The sequence below is a fragment of the Aethalodelphis obliquidens genome, unplaced genomic scaffold (assembly GCF_003676395.1).
Source record: "Aethalodelphis obliquidens isolate GAN/ISIS:26980383/991018 unplaced genomic scaffold, ASM367639v1 scaffold2, whole genome shotgun sequence".
In the NCBI taxonomy this organism is placed as follows: Eukaryota; Metazoa; Chordata; class Mammalia; order Artiodactyla; family Delphinidae; genus Aethalodelphis; species Aethalodelphis obliquidens.
The window spans coordinates 87,124,694-87,138,895 of NW_020837946.1; the positions used below are offsets into that span (position 1 = coordinate 87,124,694).

The 14,202-nt window shown below is 33.9% G+C and overlaps 1 long non-coding RNA gene across 1 annotated transcript in view; it reads right to left on the minus strand.

The window, feature by feature from the left end:
- The window catches only part of LOC113633631 (uncharacterized), a 46,800-nt gene extending 34,782 nt beyond the window's left edge, over positions 1-12,018 (minus strand). The window contains exon 1 of the long non-coding RNA XR_003438279.1: positions 11,935-12,018. This is a non-coding gene — a long non-coding RNA (uncharacterized LOC113633631). The remainder of the gene's footprint in view (positions 1-11,934) is intronic.
- Positions 12,019-14,202: the final 2,184 nt, after the last annotated feature.

Consider the following 14,202-nt stretch of genomic DNA (forward strand, 5'->3'; position numbering starts at 1 on the left):
GTGTGATATAGTATTATATCCTCATGGAGCCTTGTACATAAAGGTTATTCTTAATGGTAAATGGCAGATTTGCCATGGCATCTACTTCTAGGTTGGGGAAGTTAAAAGAGAGAAGTGGAATGAACTTGATTGGGTATTAGTGAATTATACATAAGTGATGGGCAAGGGGTTAAGATGTTTGTACTAATGAAGTTGAATAGGAGATTCCTCAATTCAGGAAACATTTGTACAGTTTCTACTATGAAGGACTGGATTATACACATTCTCTAAGGGAAACAGAAAGAATGAGAATTCCTGCCTTTATAATTATTTAGTTGAGCAGGGAAGGCAAGACACATAGATAACCATGAACAAAGAAGTTTTAACATATACAAAAGGACAGATGTTAAAATCATTGTCAAAAGCTTGAAAGTAGAAGATTGAAATAGCAAAGAATGTCAGGATAGCACAGAACCATCCTCATTTTAGAATTCCCATGAACATTTACTGTAACCATCAATAACACCACTACCATCCTCTCCGCCATTCCTAATAACCACACTTCTGAACATATTTGTCACTATTGTCACTAGACCCATCTCCTTTTTGAGTATCCTATGTACTCCAGCTTTAGCCGGAATGCTATTTCCCTCCTTGAAATGATTTGTTGTTCTTTTCATTGCTTCCTTGATGAATTCACTCCAAAGTTATCCTCTCCAACTTCCCTAATTATGTGCACCACATGTATATATTCTTCCTCCATTAACATTTCTTCAGTGCTTAGGTGTAAATCTCATATTATGTAGCTGTGACCTGTTTGAGATTGCTTTTGTCCATACGAGAAAGTGCCACAAAGAAGGATAATGCATTGGGCTTAGTATTTATTAGTACCTAATACATAAGCAATATTCAGATGCTTGCTAGATCAGCAAATTGTTGAACAGAGGGATAAATGTTGCTTCTGTGTAGAGGAAGCTTGGCATAGTAGACTGGAGTCAGAATCCAGAGTTTTAGGTGTGAGCCTCAGCTCTTTCACTAAAAAACTGTAATCCTGAGCAAACCAGATTATCTGAAGGCATGCAGATGGGAATGGATAAAGAGTAGTAATTGAGGGAAATGGGGTTTAATTTGCTACCAAGTGATTCTAATTAATAGAAAAGGAATCCTAATACTCTGCATCGTTGTTTAGTGAAGAATAATGAGACACAATAATGTTTCCTATTACTACAAAACAAAGGGAATTGCACCAAAAAGGAGTGTTGAGAAGACATTGGACAGTGGTCAGCAAGGCAAAAGAAGATGAAAATTGTTGTATTTGGCTTTGAGAAGGATATAGTGACTTTAAAACGAGTGATTTCCATGGCTCAGATTATAATCTGTGGAAAGGTTAAGGAAATAGAGACTTTAAATGTAGTTTATGTTTTCAAGAAGGTTGGAACAATGAAGACAGAAAAAGAGTTTCAGTGTGAAGGTTCAAAGGCATGTTTAGTCAAGGTTTTGCTTTGTTTTCATTGTTGATTTTGAGGGGTTGTACTTTGGATAGGACAGATCATATAAATCCCACAAAAACTAAAATATTTTAAAAGAGCTGCGCTGACATCTTTATTTTGCTTGTCCTAAATTTCAAAATAGCACAAATGTGATTTTTCTGTGCAATGCTTATCATATGCAATCTTCTATTCATGCCATGTTCAATAAAAGCAGTTTACACTGTCATTTATAGTAAGTTTATAAATAACTGCATTCTTCAAGTGACTTTGAACTTTGTTTAGGAAAAATTTTGTCACATAGTGTGTGATGGCAATAGTTTGATTATGTGCGATTGCTTTTTACTTCCTGTGCATATTAAATGGGGCTTCCGTGTCACTAGAAAAAAGTCAAAAACTTCAAACCAGTGCTCAGAACCATCCAAAAAAGAATGTAATATTCCCCTCTTGGTGTCCAAAAATAGAAATAAAATGTTGTCTGGCTTATTAACTGATTGATTCCAGTAGGTACTGAAAAACTATCTCCTGTTGGCCAAATTGGGTCTGCCACCTCTTTGTGTAAATACAATTTTATAAGAACACAGTCACATGGATTTGTTTATATATTGTCCATGGCTGCTTTCACACTGTGTAAGTGCACACTTGAATAGTTGTGACAGACATTATGTGGCTCGAAAAAACTGTATTTATTATCCCTTACAGAAACAGTTTGCCAACTCCTCTGATAGAGTTTTATATATCTATAATAAAGACGAGTCAATTTCTAAAGCATTTTAAAAACTTGCTTTCCCAGATTATATTTATTTATATTAACACTATTAGCTCAATAAGTAACTACAAATTCTTACTGAGCACTTTCTGTAAGACACACTCTTTACAAGGTTCTGGAGATACAACGGTCAAAAGGAACAAAAGTCCTTGTCCTCATAGAACTACAATTCTAGTTGTAATCAATTAGGCAATCAACAACCAACAAAATAATCAGAATCAACAAATCAACAAAATCAATCGGAAAACACTAAAATAGTGTGCCAGATGATCAGATTATTATATGCTATGGATAATACAAAGAAGAAAAGGGAATAGGCTATATCAGGAATTGGAGAAGTTAATAAACATGTATTTACCACTATATGTCACTTATAGTGTCCTGAGATTGTCCTTGAATAAAATGAAGTTATCCATCAGTACATCCAGTAAAGTAACAACTCCTTGTCTCAAATGCCTGTGTCCTAAGTGTATTGATACTCAGTTCAGGCACTCATTAAAATACCCTCCTGGTCTTCACTTTTAATTTGTACATGTTTCCATGCCCACAATTTACAAAATGAAGCAAAACCAAAAAAAAATCATATTATGCAAAGTAATCCCTACGGAACAGTCCATTACATGAAACCAGTCCCTATAATTCTACATAAAGTCAGTCCTTGAATCCAATGTATAATCCTTTAATAATACTGTGTTGGGAAAATAAATTTAGTATAGCAAATAATAATAGGTCAATAGTATCTTAAGACATTTAGAGAGCAGGAGGAAAAAGTGTCTAGTAATATTAAAAACAGTACTCCCAAAAGTAGTACTGGAAAGTAGTCATAGTTTAATCATTAAATTAGCCTATGATATATCATTATAAACAATATGTAACAGCAAGCTACAAACAACTGCAATCCAAAAATAGTTTTATTTTATTTTTATTACACATTGATAGAGCAAATGGTAATCTATACTTTCTGCTAGAACTTTTTTGAATGAACTACACAGGTGATGCACAATTGATTTAATCTCACTTTATGTGGGCCTGACAATATAAAACTGAAATGGGAATAGTGGTTTAGGCTGGAACACTTTGGATTTTCAAGGATTTCTATAGTTTGTCAGTATAACCTTATTCTTCTGGGTTTTGATTAACTGTCTTATTCCTTGAATTAGATCTTAGTTTCTTGCTGTTTCTATTTTGGAGAAAATTACTCTTTAAATGTTCAAGACAGCTTTAGAGTTAAATATTAGGATGCAAGTAAAAATATTTTTTCAGTCATTGGCCTTAATTTATCTGAGATGTATGTTTCTTCTTTTTCATTTTTGCAGTAATCTTTCATGGAAAGAAAAATAATTACTCTCATAAAATGTTAATTCAATGGCAACCCTCATTGAAATACCTTACAATACTCACATTTTCTGAACTCACGTTCCAGCAGCTAATAAATAAGACCTGACCTAAAAGTGTTCCTAAATGAAGATGAAATTTTAATTAAAATATAAACTAATATATTTGTCATTCAGTTTTAAGAATATACTTACTATTACTGTAAGTCTCTCACATTCATTCATATATGTGTGTGTGTATATATATATATATATATATATATAATTTTCTTCAAAGGCATTGCTGGAAGAATGAGTCTGCTGGGAGAAATTTATTTTACAAAACACTGTACTAAGTTATACTCTTTATCTAATTCTAAGAAATGTAATTCTCGACCATTTGCTTATTTCCTGAGTTCTATATTAAAAACTTTTTAAAGATGTTAACAGTTTTCAGATCCTTGAGAATACTATTTGTTAGTAATTGAAAAGCAAGTCAGACCTCTTAAAAACTTGTAAAAATGGGAGTCAGTCCCTATGGTTGGTATAATTTGCATTGCTTGGATGAATAGTAATATTTGCCATGACTCAGTAATATAGAACTTTTTCCAAATACCTAACTGTCTATTCTTTAGTCAAAGCCATAAAAAATGAGTAGGTCCTTGGACTTAATAGTATAACATGAAGACATTCAACAAAAAAAAGAACTAAGATACTGCTTCAAGATGAATTACTAGAAGAGTCCCAGAATTTCAAGGCTGCCATTGTCATTATTGGTGAGATATATCTGTTTACAGTAACCCTAAACATGTCTACTGAAATGCAAACACATAAGCAGGAGGGCAAGTAATAGAAAAGAAAAAATGTAAGGCAGAAGAAATATAAATTCCTTCTATTAAAAAGGCTTTATGTGTTATTGATAATGAACATATTTGTTTCCCACAGCATGACCGACATATAAAAATAAGCTAAAAGATAATGAATTGTAAAGAAAAATAAGGAATTTGTTTCTACTTATGCTGACCATAGCCTTTATTGGGTGGAGAGTGACATTTATGCTTAAGATCCAAACATATTTAACACAAGCTATCAGAAGATACACATGCTCAGGAAATAAGTTTTGAAGAACTAAATTTCTGAAATTACCACTATCAAATGCCATAACATTCAGAGTTTAGACCTAGAAACAGGAATCACTCTTGGGATTCAAGCATAATTCTTATGCCAAAGAGGCACACCTTGGGGTGGCATATTCTGTTACCCTTTGGTAGCAATGAGATTTCTACAAGCGACTTCAAAATATTACAAAGTCTAATATGGTACTTTTCAAAGGGTGGATGATAGATTCATAAACTAACATGCTTTCTGAGCCATCTTCCAGTCTTACTAAGTCCAGCTACCTTAGCAGGAACTAGAAATCTGCATTTTTATTAAGCTCCATGGGTGATACTCATGCACAACATAATTTAAGGGCTATAAGTCTGACAGAACCACATAAGTATAAAAATAAGGGTGCACATATTTACCAAAATAGTAATCGTTTGTTTTAAATTGAATTATAGTAATTTTGTGTACTAACCTCAAATCATTTTATTTTTAACTGTCGTTTTATTGAGCAAATATGGCCAAATTTTCTAAGTGCTAAGGATATAGAAACTAGTAAAACAGAGCTCCTTCGATCGAATAGCTTATAGAGTTGTGTGGATAAACAGACAAGTAAATTGACAATTGTAAACTGTGTCATCAGGACTTTAGCAGAAATAGTCCTCAGGTGATATGGGAATTTAGAGGATGGACTCATAACCACCTCTGTTTAGCAGTTAAGTGGGCCTTTGAATGATAATATAAAACTAATAAAATAAATTTCAAGATTACAGCTTTTTTAGTAAACCGAACACTCTGTCACTAACAGGAAAATGTAATTAAAAGAAGTGAAAAGAATTCTTAGTGTTAAAACATGTTTTGATATTTAATTGTCTATGTGATGATTGGAAGAGCTTATCAAGATCTAATAGTCAGGGCTTCCCCAGTGGCACAGTGGTTGAGAGTCCGCCTGCCAATGCAGGGGTCGTGGGTTCGTGCCCCCGTCCGAGAAGATCCCACATGCTGCAGAGCAGCTGGGCCTGTGAGCCATGGCTGCTGAGCCTGCGCGTCTGGAGCCTGTGCTCCACAGCGGGAGAGGCCACGACAGTGAGAGGCCCGCATACCGCAAAAAAAAAAAAAAAAAAATCTAATAGTCAATAATTCCATGACTTTACATTTGTTCTTGTAGAAGCACATAATCATTCTGTCTCACAGGTAATTGATTTAATGTTTGGTAGATTGGTTAGTTGGTTGGCTGGTTTACAGTTAAGTGATCAGGGGGTACTGGTGACTCAACTAAATCTACCTTATTAAAGCACGTAAAAGAGATACGATAGGAACAAATGAAGAGATCTTAAAACATTACCAACCTAATTTTATTTGGGGGGATGAGAGACCATGTATCTTTTTAACCACCTCTTTTGGGATGTCTTACTTGTAGGTCTGGAGTGTGGAGTGGTTGCCTGACCTGTTCTGACCCCTGGCATTCTGTGAGTCCTAGGTGCAACTGGGCTGAGCAGTTTCAGCTTCATAAACAAAGGAAATGACTAACCATTTACTGTTTCCTCTAACTGCTGGGAGCCTCTGCTGGGCTCTGGCATTCCTGCTAGTTTTGAAGCGATAACACTAGAGTATTCTCCTGACAGATCCCTGAAAGTCTCTAATTTTAGAACTAGAAAGGGCAGTAAAGATCATTAACCTCTCCCCTCTTATTACAGATAGGGAAACTGAGGTGCTTAAGATGAAGTGACCTTGCACAAACTTCAAGAGTTGGTTATTTGCAGCATCTGAACTAACACTAAAGTACCCACCCAGAGTCTTTGACTAGCCTTCCCTTCAGCCATGAGGCCTCAATGTAAGCACTGTATTTTCCAGCTGTTTCTAGGACAGTCTGGTTTATAGAGACTAACTTCCAACTGATGATCCCTCCTCCCCTGGCCCCAGAACTCTCAGTCTGATCAAACCAAGCATTGTTGTTAGGTCTTACAGCAATTAAAGAAAAGAAAGGTTCTGGTAATTAAAGAAGATACCCAGAGGCCAGAGATACCTCTTTCTCCTGAAACACCTGGGATACGTTACCTTAGAGACAACTGAGGTTATATATTATATAACTAACAAACTGGTTATATAATACCAAATGTGTGTGCGCACAAACTGGTTTTATGCAAAGTATATAAAACAATTCTTTAAAGAGGAAATGATAGATTATAGTTTGTGGTTCATGAAAATTATGACCTGTGGACCCAGAGCATTGCTATATTCTGTAAAGCCTGTTTCAAGGCTGTACCTGAGGGATCTGGACCTAGTTCATGGTTTAAAACAGCTTGTTACTTCCGTTAGGGAGCATTTAAGAAATTTAAGGGGACATTTTTTGGTTGCTACAGTAATTAGAGGGATTTTAGTGGGAGGGACGAGGGATGCTCTAAGATCTGTTTTTTAGGAAACAGTCTCTCACAATGAAAACTCATTCTGTGTATTACACAGCTCTTCTTTATGGAGCTGAACTTTAAGTTGATTAAAAATGTGTTTATAATCTCTGCATCTAGAACACAGACACTGAATTTTCCTTTTCACAGCTTTGCGATAGACTGAATTTTCTAGGACTAAAACTACAGTGCAATCAAGGGAAGACTTGTTTTGTCCAGAAAATGTTGAAGTGTTTATCATCATTTTAGAAAATTTAGCTACTTATGGCAAGCCTGCTTATATTATATGAGTGATCAGTACACAATACTTGTATCCGTTGAATAAACATGTGGATATTCCTTATAGCTTGATATATGGAGATTAATTCTGTAACTTCCATCACCCAAGAGAAAGTTTCCCAAAAGAAAAATTAACTTTAACTGAAACATATATAATGTCTGGAGCATTAAGGTGAATGATAAGATTATGTGTTTCAAGCTAATAAGAATTTATGTCCAGGAAATAGAAATGATATACCATAAGAAAGATTACGTATAAAAAAATAATATTTTAACGTCTCCTTGTTCTCCAAAAATACCACTGACCTACTAGTAAAGATGAAAGGCTCTTATCATGTCCTCAGTAGCTATTTTTTCTCTGCCTTCAACATATCACATATCCTTTATTATTTTTTTAATATTTATTTATTTATTTTGTGCTGGGTGTTAGTTGCAGCCTGCAGGATCTTTTGTTTTTTTTTTTTTTTAGTTGCAGTATGCAGACTTCTTAGTTGTGGCATGCAGACTTTCTTGGTTCACATATCCATTATTTGATAAGTAGTATTAGCCTATCAATTATAAGTGGTTAATGTAATGTAAAATTTCTCAGGAACACCATTTGTATTTTTTTATCCATGGTCTGACTTTGTGGAGTAAGGAGAAACATATTGTCATTCACATAAGTTTCCTGTCAAAATGACACTAATCGTTGATAGTTCTTACAGAAATAAAATTTTATAGGCAATCATTGTCAGCCTATTCAATCACAGAGAGGTGGATTCAGGTAATTTTTTTTTTTTTTTGTCTAAGATTTCAAAATGGTAGGAGTGGATATCCAAATTATAATAATGCTTACTACCCTGGGGATTTTTAAAGAAGTATGATGTGAAAAATGGTACCAAAGTCTGACTAGTTTGGCTAGTCTAGTTTTGGCTTATGGTAACACTTACGACACTTGAAAATTTAGTCCTTCAATTCTGTGTCACTAATTAACTCACATGTACGTTCTTCCCAACTATGACATTGGTAATTATATATAGATAGGTCCATCTGAAGGTTTGTTTAGAGAAAGAGCCATCTAGAAAAACATCAATCTTAAAACATCTAAAATTTTCCATAGAACAACTTTGCTTTCTGATACAATTCCCTTTTTTCAAATTTGCCTAAACTTTGATAAATTTATAACTCATATACATTCTTTCTTACTCAGGAAAAAGAATGATATTAATTTAGCAGTGACATTTTCTCTAGTTATCACTTGAGTAATCAAGCATCACCTCACTATTATTAAGCACTTTCCTTTGTGTCTGTAATTTATAGTGATAACAAGCCTTTCTATGACTAACACAACCTGGCATGCCCTAACACGTTGTTTTCTTCACCCTAGCACACCATGTTAGCTGGAGGTCATTATTTCTATCTCCTTTATCAATTACAGACCTATCATAGGATGATCTGACCCCGTTCCCCTTGTGACCTAGGACAACATTATCTCAGTCATCTTTTTCTGGATTCCAAAATACACACTTTATTTCAATGTCTTTCATACAATCTGGATAATACATTATGCCAGTTACAGCCACGGAAGGTTAATCTGACAATTTAGTCATGGTGTAGTTGGCCTTACCTGCAATATGATTGATTGAATGTTTGAGTTGATTCAATCAGACATTGAAATTGTGAAAAGGATACGACTATTCACTTTCCATAAAATTGCACTGTTTTTAAGCCTTTAAAATTGACACACCTTGAAAAGTGCCCTTATGTTATAGATTTTCTTTTGTACCAGTGCCAATGGTAACTTTGTACGCTTAATTCTGAGGAAGAAATTAGAGTAGGTGGAAAAGGATAGCATGCATTTGGCAATCATGTTGAGTGATTTTTCAGTTCATTAAGCCTCAAAATTTAAGCTGTTCTAAATGAGACAGATATGTTTCCTTTCTTCCAATATATAAAGCATAATTATTTCAAATTACTTACTTGGCTATTTCATATATATTTTAAGATTATGAAAGGTGAATGAACTAACATTGAATTTAATTGTTAGCTGTAATATTCCGTCACTGTTGTGGTATAGAAGTGTGTATGTATGCTGTATGTGTGTTTTGGATGTAGGTATGTATGTGTGTATGTGCCCACATACAGGGAAAATATTTCTTGCCCATAACCTCTTAAAATATAACTAATTAGGAAAATACTGTTCATGGAGTTGCTTTTCTGATGTGTAAATTCTATTAAAAACCCTCTGAAAAATAATATTTCTTCAATAAAATAATTTTCACCTATAAAGGATTACCATTATATATATAAATCCATTGCAGGGCAAGTTTTAATGCAAATACTTGTGTTATACTCTAAGTGATCAAAATAGTATTTTCATTTTAAAATGCACTGATATCTATATATATACAGTGACTCTATCTTTTCCTTCTCAATAGCTCAGTATTTGAGACCACCATAACCAGGTCAATTTCATTAAGTTAAAAAAAATTTTAATCTAGTTTTTGCTGTTCCTTTGCCTGAAAATACTCTTCCTCAGATAACAACATGGCTTGATCCCTCGTCTCTTTCAGTTTTTTTGCTCAGGGAAGCCTTTATATCAACTCTATTTAGATAACAACCTTTCACTCCTTAACCTTCTCTGTTTCATTTTTCTCTACATCAGATACTGATACCTATTTCAAGTCTAATTAGAAAGAATTACCCCAGTTAACTACTTCTTTTGTACTTCTTTGTGTATGTGTGTGTGTGTGTGTGTGTGTGTGTGTGTGTGTGTGTGTGTGTGTTTTAAAATCATTTCCTTACTTCTTTAAGGCATGTTTTAGAGTTTTTGACCAATTTTCAGATTTGGAGATATATCTTAAGCCTCTATACACATCTGTGTGAGATGTCTGAGAGGAATAAAATAGCAAATAAATGAACACTGAAGCTTATTTTATGTTTTGTGTGAAAAGTCAAGGAAAATGGTGAGCAAATGAATGTCTGTCCATTGATCTTGGTACTTGAAAATAAAAGTCACAATGCACTTAATTCTTCTGTTGGCTAAGGGACCTCTGTATCCAGATTACAAATATTTGAAACACAAAGCCTGCTATATGTTCTTTTTATTGACCAATTTTCAATTTGCAAACATATAGAAGCTCTGGGAGGGGGTCAAAAACTATGTCTTTATGAAAAACAAATCAGATCAGACTAATCTAATTCCCTCTGTGACAGAGTGACAGACCCTGTGGTTAAGAGGAAAGCAATAGATATAAGATCTTTATTTCAGTCAGGCTTTCAATTCAGTCTTGTGAGATATTAATTAGGGAGCAGGAAAGCAGAGTTGAGATCCTACTATTAGAGCATGGGTGTGCAACTGTTTGGAAGGTCACACTGAAAGAGTAGTTATTAATCGCTCCATGCTGCCCCAAAGGATGGAAGTAGATATTGAGTGATGCTTTAGTATCTGTCCTGGGTCCATTACTGTATCTCTGTCAGTGACTGGGATGATTAAGTGGAGTTCTTATTCGTTAAGTTCATGGATAACATCAAGTTGGGAGGGGTAACTGTCCTTAGAATAAACTTGAAAATTTAAATGACCTTCTTAAGATGGGGAAGTGGCTTGTGAAAGCACAAGAAAGGAAAATTATGCCCTAGGAATAAATAGAAGGAAGGCACTCATACAAAAAATTCTCTGCAAACATGTAGAACTATTTTTAGGTAGCTGCAGTGGGAGAGCACAATAAAAGTTGCCCACAAACAGGGTACTTTAAAAATATCTAGTCCTCACAAATTACTGTACTGAAAATAAGAATGTGAAAATCCTATTTTTGTGTAGAATTTGACACTCTCCATTTCTGTCATTTTAACTACTGACCCACTCACCCTATTTTACAAACCCGTTTTCATTTGATATCCTAGGCTAACCGCACCCCTGGATTCATTATGCTTCACTAGGAGGCATAGAGAAGACTTTGTGGAAGATAAAGACTTCACCCCTTATTGATATCCCTGGTCTACTTGTTTGCTAAATGGAGTGCATATTTCTTTTCCTTGACCCTATTTTCCCAAACTGTTTATCTTCGTTTCTCTTATATTGCCCTCCCAATTTTTTGCCTGAATGTTGTAATCATTGATTTTCTTTGCCATTCTAGGTCCCATGGTTCGTAATCAGTAGGTGAGTTGCTTCACCTTGATTTATGGGGTATGAGTACTCTGGCTATTTACTAAATTTGACCACAACGTTGCTCGCATTCGCATTTAGTAGCACTGTTCTTCCAGACTCCTGGATGTCTGTATGTTTTGACTTCTAACCTCATCTCAGGCAATTACTTGTCAGTTTTGACAGCTTGCCAAGACTTGACCCAGCACCTAGCCTTGATTTCTGGTGTTTATTTGTTTTCCATCTTCAAATTGATCTCCTGGCTGCAGCCCTCTGACATCCTATGGGCCACCACCTTGAGCCTACATATACATGGCTGGTTGCTAGCCCCATGACTGCCCCCTTTGTGAACATTTTAAATGATATTTATTGGGGTTATTTTATTTTATTTTTATTCCAAAAGTATTGCAACACAAAAGCAGAGTAAAATCGAAACTTTACAAAAATCATTTCAGATATAATGAAAATTTCTTACCTTCGCGCTGCCCATCCTGTTGCACTAAGATGTTTTCTGATAACAGTTTGTTATCTAATCTTCCAGGTACATATAGCTATAAAATTTTATAAATGATAAGTTTAACAAAATGATATTATAATGTCCTACAACTTGCTTTTTTCATTTTATATTTAACCATTTCCCTTTTGATGAATAATAGAATATTTCTAAGTTTCTCCTATTATAAAATACTATATATCCATATCCTCATAAATTTATCTCAGGCATATATATATATTTATATATATATTTCTAGAATAAATTTATTGAAATTTAATCGATTTGAATTGAAAGAAATCATGAAGATATCCTGATTACAAAGTTGTTTGATTGCATTGTCTGTCCTAAAATGCCCAGGCTTTAGGTTAAGAGCTAAAAAGTAAAATGTGAAGTGTTCAAGTTTTCAAATTTTTTTAATTAAACCAACTATTTAAAAAAGTTAAATATAAGAATATTTCACAGTAATAGTAATACATCTATAATTTATATTTGGAAAAAGTAATCAACAATGTCTGAAACCTTTCTAAAACTGAATTATTGTTATGATTAACTTTTTAAGCCAAGGAGAATAATTTTTCACACTAATGTTATTTTAAGAGAAAATTTACTCCAAAATAATCCAACTTTTAATTTTTTTTCAAATATGGTATACATTTAAATTCAGTATTTTGGGTTACCCTCAAAAAATTTTTATATAGCCTGCCTCAACTAAAGATACATGCTTCTAACCATAGAAAACAACTTTTAAAACATTTCAAAATAAATTATGAACAAAAAAGCTTTAGAGCATAAATATAATTTCTTTTCATTATCGGAGAGCAAACGTTTAGCAATGCCCTTGAGGTCCTGGTATTATCTATTAGAATGTGACATTTCAGATCACAGACCTAAAATTTCCACTTTGACCTACTTCTATTTTGAAATTCAGTTTCCAAAGTATCAGAAGTTTTCCTTCAAGGCTAAAATGTTAGGAACAACTTTTCTGTGAAAGTAGTGCTTCTGTTATAAAGCTTTGGATTTTCTGGTTAAATAGAGTTGTTTACCTGAAGTAAACATGATATGTCTGCAAGCCTGGAATGGGCTTAGAATTTTATTAGGTTTCTCCCAAAAGAACCATTTTGAATAAGGTGGCTGCTGTAATCAATATTTTGGGGAGGGGTTAGGAATAAAAGGTAAAATGTACTGAAGAATTTTACTTGTACTTCACAACAGTGACAGAAAGAAGAGTGAAATTGATTAGAGATTAAAAACACTGATATTCCAGCAGTCAGAAGAGGAACTGGAAAGAAACAGACAATCATAGGGAAAGGAACAAAAAACATGTTCAAAGGTATAAAATTATTATTCAGCATTATAGAGCTCTCCATGTTTGTGAAGATATATGTGAACATTGTACTTCATTATTCTTCAGTGACATGATAAGATAAAACCTCAAGACCAGTCCTATTATATAGACAGAAAAACAAAAGGAGCAAATACAGATGGCTTCCTTTGAATACCAGTGAGCTACTTAGTAGGTGAACAGATACAAAACAAGAACACTTAGAGGATTAAAATAGTTTAGGATCAATTTATTCTTATATCCTGCTGGATTTTGAATTTTCATTATTTAATTTGAAAACTTCTTTGTGGGTACAAATTAGAGCATATGTTCCAGTTAGGGTCTATGATACCTACTTTAGTTATTTGTTATTAGGAGGATAACACACTCTACAGTGCATCCAAGAGACAGGTAAATATCCCCAGAAAGCAGTCTTCTGTTTACTGCTAATAGTACAATGTATAAAAAACCTGGGATACATTTTTTAGGTAGAAGTTACAATATTACCATGGCTAAGGAAGTAAACTTCATCAAGAAATATAACTGGAGTCAATAGATTCAAGAGTCTTTGCTTCTAGGAAGATTTTCTTCATCCTCTCCAATTCCCCTGTCTAGTAGCAATCTTTTTTTTCTAAACCCCTAGTGTTTACTATAAATCAATATTTCTGGGTACATGCAACACATTATTGCACTGATTTTTTTACATATCTAACTCCTTGCATCCAGGGCAGGCATCATATTTGACTATCCATGGTACATATCACAGCACTGAACATCTCATAAGCACTAAATAAATACTGCTGGTTATTTGCTGAACCTTAAAAATCTTCAGAATTAACTCAAATCTATCTGTCATTATAATTATTGTCATTAAATTGTGTATCCACAAATGCAACTATTAAATGCCCATTATGTCTAAAGCTTTT